The following is a 15,213-nucleotide window of genomic DNA, read 5'->3' on the forward strand; positions in this document are numbered from 1 at the left end:
GCTTTTTCTATGATCCAGCAGATGTTGGCAATTTGATCTCTGGTTCCTCTGCTTTTTCTAAAACCAGCTTGAACATCAGGAAGTTCACGGTTCACATATTGCTGAAGCCTGGCTTGGAGAATTTTGAGCATTACTTTACTAGCGTGTGAGATGAGTGCAATTGTGCGGTAGTTTGAGCATTCTTTGGCATTGCCTTTCTTTGGGATTGGAATGAAAACGGACCTTTTCCAGTCCTGTGGCCACTGCTGAGTTTTCCGAATTTGCTGGCATATTGAGTGCAGCACTTTCACAGCATCGTCTTTCAGGATTTGGAATAGTTCAACTGGAATTCCATCACCTCCACTAGCTTTGTTCGTAGTGATGCTTTCTAAGGCCCACTTGACTTCACATTCCAGGATGTCTGGCTCTAGTTCAGTGATCACACCATTGTGATTATCTAGGTCGTGAAGATCTTTTTTGTACAGGTCTTCTGTGTATTCTTGCCATCTCTTCTTAATATCTTCTGCTTCTGTTAGGTCCATACCATTTCTGTCCTTTATTGAGCTCATCTTTGCACGAAATGTTCTATAGCTCCCTATATTTCTGGACTCCAGGTTCTTGCAGACCATTTTGTATCCTTCTTAGCCACCTCCCTAGGTCGACTGACCAATTCTCAGTCACTTCTGTATCCTTCTTGGGGTCATGGGAAACATAGCAACTCTCAGGTTTCTCAAGGATGCATCTTATCTATCTTTAATCAATTATTCAATAAATACAAGTATTTCCTATGTAACAAGCATAGTTCTGAACACTGGCACCAATATTCTTTACCCTAACATAGTGTTTAGCTTACGATAGATGCTTAGATCATGTTGCTGTATGGCAGAAACTAACACAACATTGTAAAGCAATTGTCCTTCAATTATTAAAGTTTAAAAAAGTTTATTTAACACATGGATATTTCCTAAAATGAAAAACTTTCTAAGAAGAAATGGAAATATTTGAATAGATAAATATTTCTCAAAATAACAAGTCATTCATGAAAATAAGTAGAAATGTTTCAGACTATTTTATTTGATACAATTTAATCTCTTCAAAGGCTTCCCAGGTGGCTCAGTGGTAAAGAATCTGCCTGCCAAGAGGGAGATGTGAGTTCAATCCTGTATCAGAAAGATCCTCTGGAGAAGGAAATGGCAACCCAGTCCAGTATTCTTGCCTGGGAAATCCCATGAACAGAAGAACCAGATGGACCATATTACATGAGATCACAACAGAAGTTGGACACGATTTAGCAACTAAACAGTGGCAAACAACAACAAATGTCTCCCCTGGTGGAGTGAAAATACCCCTTAATATCATAGCAGGGCAACTGAGACACACCTTTTGAATATATTTGATGTTCTAAAGATGTGAAGTGCTGTCCTGTGCTTAGTCGCTCAGTTGTGGCTGACTCTTTGCCACCCCATGGACTGTGGCCTGCCAGGCTCCTGTCCATGGGGATTCTCCAGGCAAGAATACTGGAGTGGCTTGCCATGTCCTCCTCCAGGGGCTCTTCCCAACCCAGGGATCGAACCCAGGTCACCCACATTGCAGGCAGATTATTTATCATCTGAGCCACCAGGGAAGCCCTGGTGTGAGATTATAGGCAAAATGTACTCAGTTGTGGCTATCATTGATTTATCTAATTGGATTCTTAATTTACTTAAACCTTCACTTGTTTTTTAAAGTGTCACTGATTCCATTACCTGGTTATTCAAGATGGTAGTTCCTTACTATAGCTCATTTCCTGTCTCCTCTCCTATACCTGGGTTGTTCAGTTTCTCTGTGTGTTTTGTGATTTAGCAGCATTACTAAATGACAGCATGCTGGGGGAGATTATACACATTTATAAATAGGGAACATGTCTAATTGTGTTGTTTCGATGTTTCTGTCCTACACTGTTTTGGGGTCTTAGAGGCTTTTGCATCAGGGAAGCAGGAACCGCTTAAATTTTCTTTTCCTAAACATAGCTTCTCAACTCTACTTTGGATTGATGAATAGATCCTTGTTATTGGAGTTTGTGAGGATTTAGGAAGGGGGCTTCATTTGGAAGGGACCTACAGATTGCCTCTGCTCAGCAAACACCTGAACCTGCAAGGGGTTTTATCTGCTTTCCTTGGGCCTTGGCTAGAGGTGAGCAGAGGAATTCATCAGGTAATCACTACCTACAATCAAGTCTTATTCCTCCTACTTTTCTTCCCTCCACTAGCTTTTTGTAATTTAATGTCTTTTTATTGAGGGGGAAAAAGAATCACACAATGTAATTTATTCTTTTCTGAGGTTATAAACTTGTTATAAACTTTCTTCTCTAAATTTCCTAATCCATTAGCTTTTTAAAGTTCAAACCCCATTTTCTTCCTTTAAAGTCTACCTTAGATAACTTTGGGCTTCCCTGGTGGCTCAAATGGTAAAGAATCTGCCTGTAATGCAGGAGCCCTGGGTGGGAAGATCCCCTGGAGAAGGGAATGGCTACCCACCCACTCCAGTATTCTTGCCTGGAGAATTCCATGGATAGAGGATCCTGGTGGGCCACAGTCCATGTAGTTGCAAAGAGTTGACACAACTGAATGACTAACACACTTAGATAACTTTAGGTTTCTAAACTATTTTCTAAGTTCTGAATTAAAAAAAAAAAATCCACCCAGAGACTCATTTGCCTTCCTGGCTTTTATTTGTATTTTTTTCTTCCTGAGAGGTAATGAAATCCCTCTTTCAAAAGTTGGTGGATCACAGGAAAACAGGAATCCTGAGGGAAAGAGAAACCTCATTCACTCTCAGGATTTTATCCCTTTACCTGTAAAAGGGGAAGAGGATCATTAGATAGCCAGACATGGAACCAGGATGACCCTTCAACAGAACTATTGGTACCTCTTGTGCTCCCAGAGATGTACCACACAGTATGGAGAGCAGAAGTGCAAAGGCAGCAAATAGAGATATACATGGACTACCAATTTTGCTTGTATTTTTATTTACCTATAAAGGACTACTTACGCATCTTTTCATAGCCCTTGAGGGTACTTTTTGGTGCTTTTCTGCCATTAGATGTAGGCAGAGAATGCCTACCAAAAGCACTGGGTTTAGAGAATTGTTTTAAAATGCTTACTTGTGTCGTAGACTTAATTCTCCCCTTCTTCTCAAATGGTATCTTCAATCTTTATCAAATGGCTAAAGCCCAATCTGTCTGGGAGAGGGAGCTGGCTGTGCTACAGGAATTCATGTTTCCATCCTCCCAAGTCCCATCTGTGCCCTGGATGTCACCTGGAGAGATGGTTTTTTTTTGAAGAACAGATCAGGGACAGGCCAAGGACAAAGCATGGATGACTGTCAGAAGCCTTCAATAGGGGACAAGGCTGCTTCTTTGCCTTCTTGCATTGTTCCCTATCAAAGGGGTTGTTTATTTTAATGCCCCTTTCCTGTGCTCTTAAAGGCTGCTTTCTGAGTTTGCAAAAGCTTCCTGAGACCTTTAGAAATTCTGTATGGTTATCTATCTCTGAGCCCTTTTGAGGTAGAATACTGAGACATTTACTTCTCTCCCCAGGATTATGTTTTTAATTTTCAGGTTATTTCTAATGAACCAAGGCTGAGAAGAAACAGAGAAAAAAATTTTCATGGAGTTCCCCTCCCCTACTCAACATACCCTTTCCCCCAATACATACGCATGTGCATACATGCACATACATGCTGCAAATGGAAAAAGTGTTCAAAATAGAGGCAGACTAATTATCCAGGTTGGAATAGGGCCAGGATATTGGTCATAAGATTCTCTCTCTTCCCTCCACAGTTTCTTTTCCTCTCCCTTCTGTCATCTTTCCTCAACCATCAGGTGGGTGGGTGGGTTGCTGGCTGGCTGCTGGTTGGCAAACAGAAATAGTCTAGGAGCAAGTGTTCTTGGGATATATTCACTAAAGGATGAACCAGAGTGATTTTTCTCTCCACATCCAGCCAATTTACATACAAGGAGAGCAGGTGGGGAGGAGTTCATGAAAGACTGTAGATACAGAGATGTAAATCTGACTATGTTATAGTAAGATTGTCCAAAGTGAAAAAATGGCATGTGGAAATTAAATTATCTTGAACAGATAGAAGTAGGATGGGAAGTGTTTTACCCAAAGAGTAGTAAATAAGGGATGTACATATCCATCAGAGCAGATAATAAGTCATTCCGTTCTGAGGGGTGCACAAATAAATGTGGATGCCTCTAAAGAGAAAGGATTCCATTGTGAATTGGCAAAGAGGGTAATTAAAACCTGTGAAGACACCAGGAGCTGAGCAACTTAAATGGGCCAGGTATGTTTAATCAACCGGCCTTTTCCTGGTTTGTGATGTGTCCTTAAGTTAGCAACACCGTATTGTTTGTACAAGGAAACTGTGCTTGCTGATTAATTCAGTCATCAAAGATATGCCCAATGAATGCTGCAGTTTGTAATCTGGATTTCAAAGCTGCAGACTGTTGATGTTCAGACAGTTTAAGAGGATTTGTTCAATAAGCAGAGATTTGTCTTGCAACAAGTCTGTCTGGGCCACCTACGGAAGAAAGCAAGCAGAACTCCCCAGACTTGCTTTTGAAACACTCTAGCAACTCCTTTTAGGCTACATGATCTTTTTGCTCTGACCAGGCTGGTCTCGTCACCACCCAAATCACCTGTCCACCTGATTCTGGGCAGTGTGTCTTGGCTGATGCTCTTTCTTTCATCTAAAATGTCTTTTTCTTGTCCTCGATCCATCTAGGTACATAATTTTTCTTTGGGTCTCTCCCTTTGGATGTAAATCCTACCAAAAACAATTTCATTCTATGATGACAGAACCTCCTAGTTGGAAGGGAGGAATCTCAAGGATTATCTACTGGAATCAATATTTGTTGTACAACGTGGTGGGAAGGACACAGCCTTTAGCTCAACTTGGTAACAGTTGCTATATACTTTAGGCCCCGCATTATCATATTTATTTCTCATAGAAATCCAATAGGAGAAAAATGAAGCACAGAAAGATTAAATAACTTGTCAGGGCTATATGCTGAATGATTAGTTATTTGTAATTATAACCAAAATCTCTCTAACACCAATGCCCAGTGCATACTTCTACTATAATTTCCCTGGCTTGGGAAAATAATTTGCATTTCTTTTGCCTTCCATTTGTGGATAAGTACTAGAGATTATATACATTCAACACCTATTACAATGCCTGACAATATTAAATGGCAATTAGTTATTATTAATAATCATGTGATTGTTTTGCCTCTTGATATTTAGAGTTTGATCTGTGGATCAGAGCATCAACTCTACATGGGAGCTAGTTAGAAATTCAGAATCTCAGACTTCAGACCTCTTGAATCAGAATCTGCATTTTAGCAAGATCCCCAGATGATCTGTATGCAATTTAAGGTTTGAGAGACACTTGACTACCCCCATGCTTGCATACCCACTAGGAATGAAACTTGTTACCTTTTTTCTTTACTCTTTAGTTAGAAATATTCTACACTTCCAGAAATATGACAAGAATAGTACAAAGAACTTGTTCCTTTTAGTGGAGAATGGTATTTTGAAAGATCCATGTACCATGTGTGCTGGAACCATGGGATTCCTTCCAGCTTTACCACTTTTCACATTTGTAACTCCTTTTTCTGATGGTGAAAAACATGGGATATCTATTACCCCCAGTTTGTTTATGTATAATATTTGCTTGTTCCCTTCATATGTAACCAAAACCAATTTCTGATCTGCCCATCTTCCCATTTGACAAGTCTTCCTTATATAGGTTGGGATCCCCACCAGCTTACCACTAGTCCTGGTGGCCTATTTTTTTTTTCCCCCCTGAGGCAGCTTCTTCTAGCCCAGAATAGCTCCTACCAAAAGAAGTTTCTTTATTATATTGAACCAAAATCATATTCTTGTAGCTTCCTCTCCTCTCTTTTTCTACTTGGGAATACAAAGTTTTAAGTGTGCTCAGATCTAGTGTGATGTGGTTGGAAAGGGCATGACCTGGAGTATGACACATTCTACATATGCATTTTGTCAGAACTGTTCATATTATGTGATCTCTCCTTGCCTCAGTTTTTTTCATTTGCATAACTAGAGACAACACACCTACTTTTAGGTAATTGAGGCCCAAGTGAGACAAGATACAAATGGCTTAGCAGAGTGCCTGGCTCATATTAAGGCAAATGACATGAAGCTCCTCCCTCCATTCATATGATTCCCTGGTGGCTCGGATAGTAAAGAATCTGCCTGAATGTGGGAGACCCAGGTTCCATCCTTGGGATGTGAAGATCCCCTGGAGAAGGGAATGGCAAACTCCAGTATTCTTGCCTGGAAATTCCATGGACAGTAGAGCCTGGTGGGCTACAGTCCATGATGTCACAAAGAGTCGAACATGACTTAGCTACTTTTATTTCACTTCACTCTCCATTCATTCCCTCTTTCCCTTCCTTCCATCCTTCCTTCCACAAAACATTTGCTACATCTATAATCTGTGTTGCATAGTGTTAATAGTTAACAAAATAGACATTGTTTCTTCTCCCACAGAGCTTCAGGTAAATGGGTATATTTTTAAAATAATTCAAATATGCAATTAGAGGTTGTACTGAGTATATTCTCTTGGTACTGGAATATAGGGGTAAGCTAGATAGAGAAGGGTCTCCTCTTTATGGAGGTTTTATTCTAGGGGACAAGAGAAAACATAAACAAGAAAAAAGTAAATGCAGAAGATAATATCAGATAATGATGAGTGCTGTGAAGGAACACAAGCCAAATGATGTAATTATGATGGAACAAATGAAGCCTCTTTGGACTGTGTGACTGTAGAGGCTTCTCTGAGGAGGTGGTCTTTGGATTGAGCCCCAAGAGGCAAGGAGTCAGCCGCATGAAGATATGAAGAAGAATGTCCTAGGAAAATGGAACAGCTGGACAGAAGGAATTCATGTGTTTGAGGAGCAGAAGGAAGGCCTTTGTGACTGAAGCTCAGTGAGAGGTGAGTGGTGTGAGATGGGCTAGAAATGGAGGGCCAGTGGGTCGCATAGAGCTTTGGAGTCCACAGTGGGCTGTTGTATGCCATGTCACTCTAGATAAGAAGTTGACTCTTTTGAGGGCCCTATCTGTAAAAGGGGGGTGCTAATATTCTCTAGACTGACTTCATAAGGTTTGTTATAAATATAGAAAGTGAAAGTGGTAGTCACTCAATTCTGTCCAACTTTTTGTGACCCCCATGGACTGTAGCCCACCAGGCTCCATAGGCCATGGAATTCTCCAGGCAAGAATACTGGACTGGGTAGCCATTCCCTTCTCCAGGGGATCTTCCCAACCCAGGGATCGAACCTGGGTCTCCCCTCATTGAAGGCAGTTTCTTTACTGTCTTTACAAGCCACCAGGGTTGTAAATATAAATCAAGGTGTAATATAAGAATTTTTTAAAGCTCAATGTGATTGTTGTTGTCTGGTAGGCATTTGATGGAATTCTTGGTGCATGGAGAATCAAACAAAAGAATAAGATAAGATGCAAAAGATGGCCAACTATGCTGTCTTTGTCATTCCTAAAAGGGAGGATCAAGAGGCACTTGGAAAAGGGCTGCAAACTTGGGATCACAATAGAAGAAGCTTTTTTAGTGGAGACATAATGAATTTTTAGAATGTATTTTCAGGGAGGCAGGTAGATAGCATTTAATGGCCTAACAAAAGCACTTTCTTTAAAATGCACAAGTAAAAAGGTTAACAATTTGAATCTATCTTGACATTTCCGAGTGTCAGCCCCAGGGCTATTTTCTTCCTTGCTTAGGATCATCATTTTCATGTATACTCACACTGTGATTTCCTGGGCTGGACCACCCACCATGGAGTGGAGGCTGAGCTTGAATGTAAATAGGAGCAGTTATTGGGCAGCATCTACACTCGCTGTGCATTTCTTCCTTTACTGTTTATTGCTTTATCCCGTGTTGTTGTAACCTGGTCATAATGTAGATCATGGTGGTCTTGGACTGAAGTCCATCCTTAATATGCCATAAAAACACTTGCTAAATTGAATAGATCCTGTGTTCTATGAACAACTGTATTGCTCTTCAGTGAGCTTGGAAACCAGCATATCCAGTGATCTTGATGAGTTGGATGGTTTTAGGAAAACCAGGAAGAAGGTGAGGAATGTCTTTTATGATTTTGTCCCTTTCCCCTCACCGCCCCCCGCCCCAACATTTTTTAAACCAGTGCAATGCTGGATATCTTCCTCATGAGGGAATTAACCCCAGAGCTAACCTTACATGACTTCCTCCTTCTGAAGATTCTGGTGGTTATACCCTCTCCTGGTCTTCTGGGGCGTAGGGGTGCTAATAGCTCAGTTGCCATGATGAGCTCCAGGTTCTGCATTATTCTTTGTGGTTACCATACACCCACCCTTTGTAAACAAGCCACTTTGTTAAATAAATCTTTTTCAAATTATCCTATCAGAAGTGTCCTCTGTGTGAGATCCGAACTAGTTCAGGTACTGTAATTGTTGGCTGACAAACCCTGTAAGCATGGCCTGTGCTCAGAGGCAACATTGTATAGTAGAAAGAGCTTTGAGTTCAACTGGATAGTGTTTAAGTTCGGTTTTTGTACTTCCACATTTATTACTGTGGGCTGTCTATAATGTCTTTGGTCCTCAATAATAAAATAAGATAATATCTTATTATCATTTTGGTGCTTATATAAAATGTCTGCACATAGTAGAGTCTCAATGTCTGTTTTCACAAATATTAACATAAGAATAAAAGGCCAAATGAGATTAGAAGAGGCACAGGCAAGCTGGTGAAAAGTTGAGTTAAGGCCAGTCCCTGAAACTCTCTTCATCCAGTCCCAGCGTTTGTTTCAGTCTTCCTAGCAGGCCCCTCAGGAGAAAGGGGAACATGAAAGGTGGTGAGTTTCTATCCAGGTCAGTGAAACTCTGGTTCTCACTGGAGAAATCCTTCTCAGACAGTTGAGTGGAGCAGAGCTCAGCCAGCCCAGCTGATGTCACCCAGGTAGGGAGAGCCCGAGGCTCCCGGTGCTCAGCAGAGGGTAAAAATGGCAGGAAAATGATCAGGTCCAAATGATCAGCCATGTGGGTCCAGAGTCTTTTTCATTACCCTGTGCTTTTAAGATGTTGAGCATTAGCTCAGTTAAAACAGGCTTTAGGTTATTTGTACCTTTTCCTTTTTCAATCAGGAAACGCCAGAAAGCAAATTCATGAGCATGGCCTTAACATTTTTTGTTTTGACTTCCCTATGATCTTTCCATTTTTCTTCTAGAGCAGACATTTTGGGACCTCTACTGAGGGTTTCAAAGGCTCTGGGATCCATAGTGAGTAGAGAAATAAAATTGGACTGACGCAAATGTATGTGTACAGCACATGCATCTGGTTTTTGTATGTCAGGTTTCCCTCTGGGATAATTTCAGTCTTTGTCCTGGTATCTCTTCATCATTAGTGTGAATTTGTGAGGTCTGGAGTATGTAGTTTTGTCCCTCTCTTATGGGCAAAGCCAATGTCATCTCATACTGTGAGGATATTCCTGCCACATTCTCAGGCCTTCAATAATCTTGTTGCCCTTCTCTGGACCTTTGCATTTCCTGTTACCTCCAAAAATATCTGTCCTTGGATACAGTGACATAGCTGAATGCATTATACATAAAAGTGTGAATGTCCCATTGGCTTATGTTACAGTTTTATGGCATTTTTCATATTATCTGTTCACTTCTTAACATAGTCTAATTTGTACACTTTCTGACTGCTGCTGTGGTTTCTGCAAATATCTTTATTGGGCTGTCCTTAGCTATGCCTGGATCTGCTTTCTGTGAGGTGGCAATTAATTTAGATTTATCAGTATATGGGGGCATTCTACAGTCTCCTCTCCAAAGTTCTCCTATTAAAATAAGAATGTGGAAGATTAACACATTTAATTAATAGACAAGATATTCATTTGTTCCTAAGGCCATCTACTCAAAAGGGTGATAAATGATAAGCATTTTCTAAGATATAATTCTAATTATGGGATAAGTTTTAGTGGTATTTCTCTATAATGTATATAAGCATGGTGTGACTATTTGATATGGTATTATTCCATTAAGCAATTCCATAAGGATGTGTTATTGAAGAAGGAATTCATAAGGGCCTGGACTCCATCTTAGGCCTGTTCATGCTGATCATGCTCGGACACCTTTCCAATGGACTCTGAACTCTGTGTTTAGTGCCTATGAAAACAGCAACAGAAGGATAAGACCCCCTCCAGACAGGGGAACCTTGAAGATCATATCTAGGTTACTCATCGCCTAAGAGAAACATACACTAATCACCCCTTCCTCCAGACAGGCCATAAAATTTTCTGTATCTATCAGAGTGTAACCTCAGGTTTATTGATTATTGGCTAATTGACTGTTTGAGCACATGAGCACATAGCACGTGAATGATGGGCTTATTGGGATTGTATTTTCCTTGGTTTATGTAAGTCTCAAGGAATTTGGGGTGGTGGGTTTGGACATGTACACATGGGGTATAAAAGATTTTCACAAATGCTGGTCGGGGTCCTTGGCTAAGAGGAGACTCTGCCTTGGGCCCGCCGGTGTAATAAACTGCACTGCAGTATCTGCATTGTCCTTCTGAGTGAGTTTGTTTCCCGGAACACGTGGCTACAACATTATGAATGAATCAACAGTGTCTTTTTCTTTGTCTCTCAATCGCACATGTAATGCATATACATAAGGTCAGACATACCATAAGTTATAATACATAAGAGTACCTATATGTGTACCCATACATGCACTCGTAGAATTGCTGACCCAAACTCTCAAGGCTGGGTGAGTTTTCTAATCCCTGCTGTTAGATCTTTACTGATTTATCTATGCCATTGTCCCCAGTAGCTGAGATCACCTTTCTCTCTACTGTCTTTCCTTTTTCTCTCTTCTTTTGAGATCTTGTCCTTTCTAAAGCCCAGGTCAAATCCCATCTTTTCTGCCTGCCCTGATTAGTCCAGCCCACTTTGCTTTCGACTTTGTTTCTATTCAGGTAGCATTCACGGTCAGTAACATATGATCTGAGATTACAGTTATTATCTAATTTCTTCAGGTGATTGATGTTGCCTCAGTAAGATTGGGGACCCTTGAGGAACCCTATGAGCGGTCTCTAACAGTGCCTGGAATAGTAGATTTTTAAAAAATTTTAGTTGCTTCCAATATGAAATATTAAAGTCTTTTGTATTTTTTATAAACATGTAATATTATATTGAAGCAGTAATTGATGTCAGTAAATACCTTTGTGTAATGCATATATAAGTAAAGAGAATAGCCTGTGGTAAAACAGTGAGCTTAAAAAAATCAGAGCATGTTTAATATGAGATAATTGTTTTTTCCTAGAACAGGAAGTTTTTCATCAGTGTAGTTTTTGTGAAGCTACATGTGCAGGAGTAGCCTACGGGGGTGTTTAGAAAAAATTTGTCTCTGAGGAGCTCTTAGAAAGTTGGCTTGAAGTCAGCATTGCCTCTGGGTTATCCTCAGCAGGGAGAAACTGATGAATACAAAGGGCTGGATGACTCAAGGGCTGGGAAGCCGAGTGTGACAGAGAGCATGTGCTTTCTGCCTTGGTGGTCTTCCTCAGTGGCTAGAGCCCACTAGGGACTCAATAAATATTCTTTGCATTAATTTAGATATATTTTACAAATGCTGATGTCAAGCAAGTTTTGTGATTTCTTAGTCTGTTGATCACAAATATTGATGCCAGACACTATTTCTGTAAGGAATTACATCAGCATAACACAAAGTCCAAGGCAGTCTTTGGATAATCAACCGGCTACATTTTTTGTGTTAAGCACTAACATACCCTATAGATTATTTTAGGGGGCCAAATGATTTACTTTCCCAGTTAGGAACTTGATTAAAATGTGCCAGAATCAGGACCTTTCTCTCCCTATCAGTTGGTGATTCCCGTTTATTGCTTACATAATTTATCATTTTGCCTAGAGAAAAGACTTTGAATGCAGGGAAGCTTGTAACAGGTGTAGTGTATGTTCTTGTTTTTCCTAGTAGCAGATGGTGCTGAAAGAAGATCATCTCTGTGGGGCCATTACAGGATAATGCACAGGAATAAATAAGCACAACGATAGGTCTCAGCAAAGACAACCGGGTCTCAAGTTGGTCCCACATTTGGAAGTAGTGCGTGTACAATGAGCAGGTTTATCGGTAAGCTCAGAAAAGCTTATTTAAAACTCTAGTTCTTTCCTTTTTATTTTCCTCCATATAGAATTTCCTCCCACAAATCAAACCACTGTGCTTCTCACTTGAATTACAGGTAATGTATTAAAAAAGATCTAAATAAAGTGAAGTTCTTTGCAGCAGTGCTTTGTACTACAAAGGAAGAGGTAATTTTCCTTGGAGTTCCTCCCCAGCCCCCAACAACTTCTGTTTTTATTTTAATGGATTTGATGGGACCTGGTCTTTGATCTTGGCCTCTTAAAAACCAAAGGAGCAAAGGAAGGTTAATTCCAGCAATTCTCTCATAATGTACCTCTGCTATTCTGCTTGATGGACACTACATGAATATAATTTAACCTGTAGAGGACTGAGGATATAATTATTTTCTCTTGTACAAACACACTTTTTATCTTTCCTGAAAAAAAGGGCCCCGTGGATATCAATTATATGTATGTAATATATATATGTGTGTGTATATATATATATACACACACACATATGTCTTTTCAGTAGATACACTCCTATATTTCTCATATTTAAAAGCACATTTAAATTTGACAATGCCAGAGTGGTATTTCAGCAGGACCTAGGCTCATCTTTTCCCTTTCCTTGTTTAAATTTTATTTCTTAATATCTCAGCCTCAGCAGTATTTGAGGAATATTGTTCCCTTGGTCTAATGCAATTTTTTCCACATGATGTATTCTTAGCCTGTCCCTTATCTTTCCTTCACTTGCTGACACCACTGTTTAATCCATTTGGGGCTAAAATGTACTGAAAGCAAATATGTACTATTTTAACATTCTGCCTGATTCTTGTTCATTAGCAAGAGATTCTCTAGCAGATTGGTTAAATGGCCTTTACTCCTTTTAAGAAAAAAGAGCAGAGATTTCTGTTATGTCTTTGAAGGAAAAGGAAGTGCACAGATACAAGCTTATCAAAAATAATAACACCTCCCAAAGCATCTGAGTATGTATATGTGTGCATGTGTGCATGTGGGTTTATACATATAATCATGTATTCACAACTAGATTCATTTTTCTTATCCCTCAGTAGCATTATTATTTCTGCTTTCTGAAATCTCATTATATATCTAGATCAAGGACCTACTGAAGTGCTTCCTTTCCTATATTAAAAAACATATTTAATGTAAGTATTTAAAATGTGGCTTTTGTATGGCTAACATCTACATGAAAACAGGCATTTGAACTATGCTTAACCTCTGCAGTACAAATGTCTGTGGGCCAGAGTGGGTTAATTTTTGATTGCTGTTGATTCTACTTGCATCCTCCCAACTGCAAGAAGCATGCATGAGAAAGAACAAAAACAGACTGGCTTTGTGATGTCACATGCATCTGCCTCTAAATTTTAGTATGGAACATAAATGTCAACAAGAATTGAAAGAGAAAACAGAAGAAAGATTGCTCTTAACTGGAATTATTCCATTTGAAAGCTCTAAATTAATCATCTCTTCCGTTTTTGTGATTTCTCAAACATGGAGTGCATGTATATGAGTGGTGATGGGATATGCACAATAAAAGGGGTCTCATACAAATTGGCTATAGCTGAAGTAATCCTTTGTCATACCCCTAACCACAACTCCCAATTGGTGAAATTGCCAAGAAACAATAAGTAGGATATAAACAAAGTTAAGACAATGATCAGTCAGGGCCTTGTGTTTAATAATGCACACGTAGAGAAGGTAAAATTATAGTAATGCTGGTCATGTAGACCAAGCTTGGTAAACGAAAACAATACATTCTACAACTGAGAATCACACAAAGGAAAATCTCTGCTGTAGTTGGACAACTTAGCATTAGTTCCTTTTATTGTTTACCATGTCTAATTTGCCTTAGCTCCATTTTATAGGCAATATTTAATTACTAGTATTTTTAATTTGTCTTTTTTTAATATTATCATCTTACCTCAAGTGCAATTATCCATTCCAATCTAGTAGGAATAAATTTGCTCAGGAGTTACTGCAAGATAAACACTGCTTAGAAACCATAACTTTTCTATTGTATTTGTCTAGTTAATAAAGGGAGGCATTTTATTTTCCCCCAGTGACCACTTGTACTTTGTTCAGTAATTAAGGAAGTAAGTTGATGCTCCTACATTTTAGCCTTTCTATAACCTCTGCAGGTCTGTCCGGAATGCTGGAGCCAGTTGTATTCCGGTGTTGGGTAGTTAAGGAAAAGCCTGGGATGAAACCAGAGAGGATTCTAACAGTAATACCTTAAATTAATAATTTGATCAATATCAAATATGTTCTGCCCGAGAATAATCTACAGGCTGCTTTTAAGCACCTATGTTCAGGGTTTTCAAAAACAACTCTTCAGCTGCAATGGAATGCTTTAAAAACACACATGTCATCTCTGTATATTTTTATGTGTACATTTGTTCATAGGAGAGACTGCATTTTGCTGTCAGATGAGGTTTGAATCCTGGTTCTACTAATTAGTTGCATGATTTTAGGAAATTACATAGCCTCTTTACAACTTTGCTTTCCCATCTATAGAATGAAAATAGCAATATTGCTTACTTCATAGTATTAATGTGAGGGTAAGGTGAGGCGATACATATGAGGCATTATATGGTGCTAAATACATAATAAAAGTTCAATAAATTTTTAATTATTACTATTGTTAAAATATGTTTGAATATAGACTGTGTTGGACTATAAAGTTGCGATGCTGATTTTTAGATGAAGTTCATGAAATCATTCTGCTTTCTTTTAATTATCAATACAAAGCAGTTACAAGCAGTGCTTGTCAAGTACACTTTCTTATTTTGTTCTACCCATGGTTCAAGTCTTCACCCAGATGTTTCCTCTTGATGGAAATTGCTCCTCACTCCACTCCTTCCAGCTGAGACCTTTTATTCTGTGTGGCACAGCACTCTGAATCTATCTCCATGACTGATTGGTCATTATATATGCATTATAATCATTGCTTTTCATGTCTTCTTCTCCAGAAGGTAAACTTCATGTCCTGTTTATCTTGGCAGCCAAACTGCCTTG

This window comes from Bison bison, unplaced genomic scaffold (genome assembly GCF_000754665.1).
Source record: "Bison bison bison isolate TAMUID 2011002044 unplaced genomic scaffold, Bison_UMD1.0 scf7180017864464, whole genome shotgun sequence".
In the NCBI taxonomy this organism is placed as follows: domain Eukaryota; kingdom Metazoa; phylum Chordata; class Mammalia; order Artiodactyla; family Bovidae; genus Bison; species Bison bison.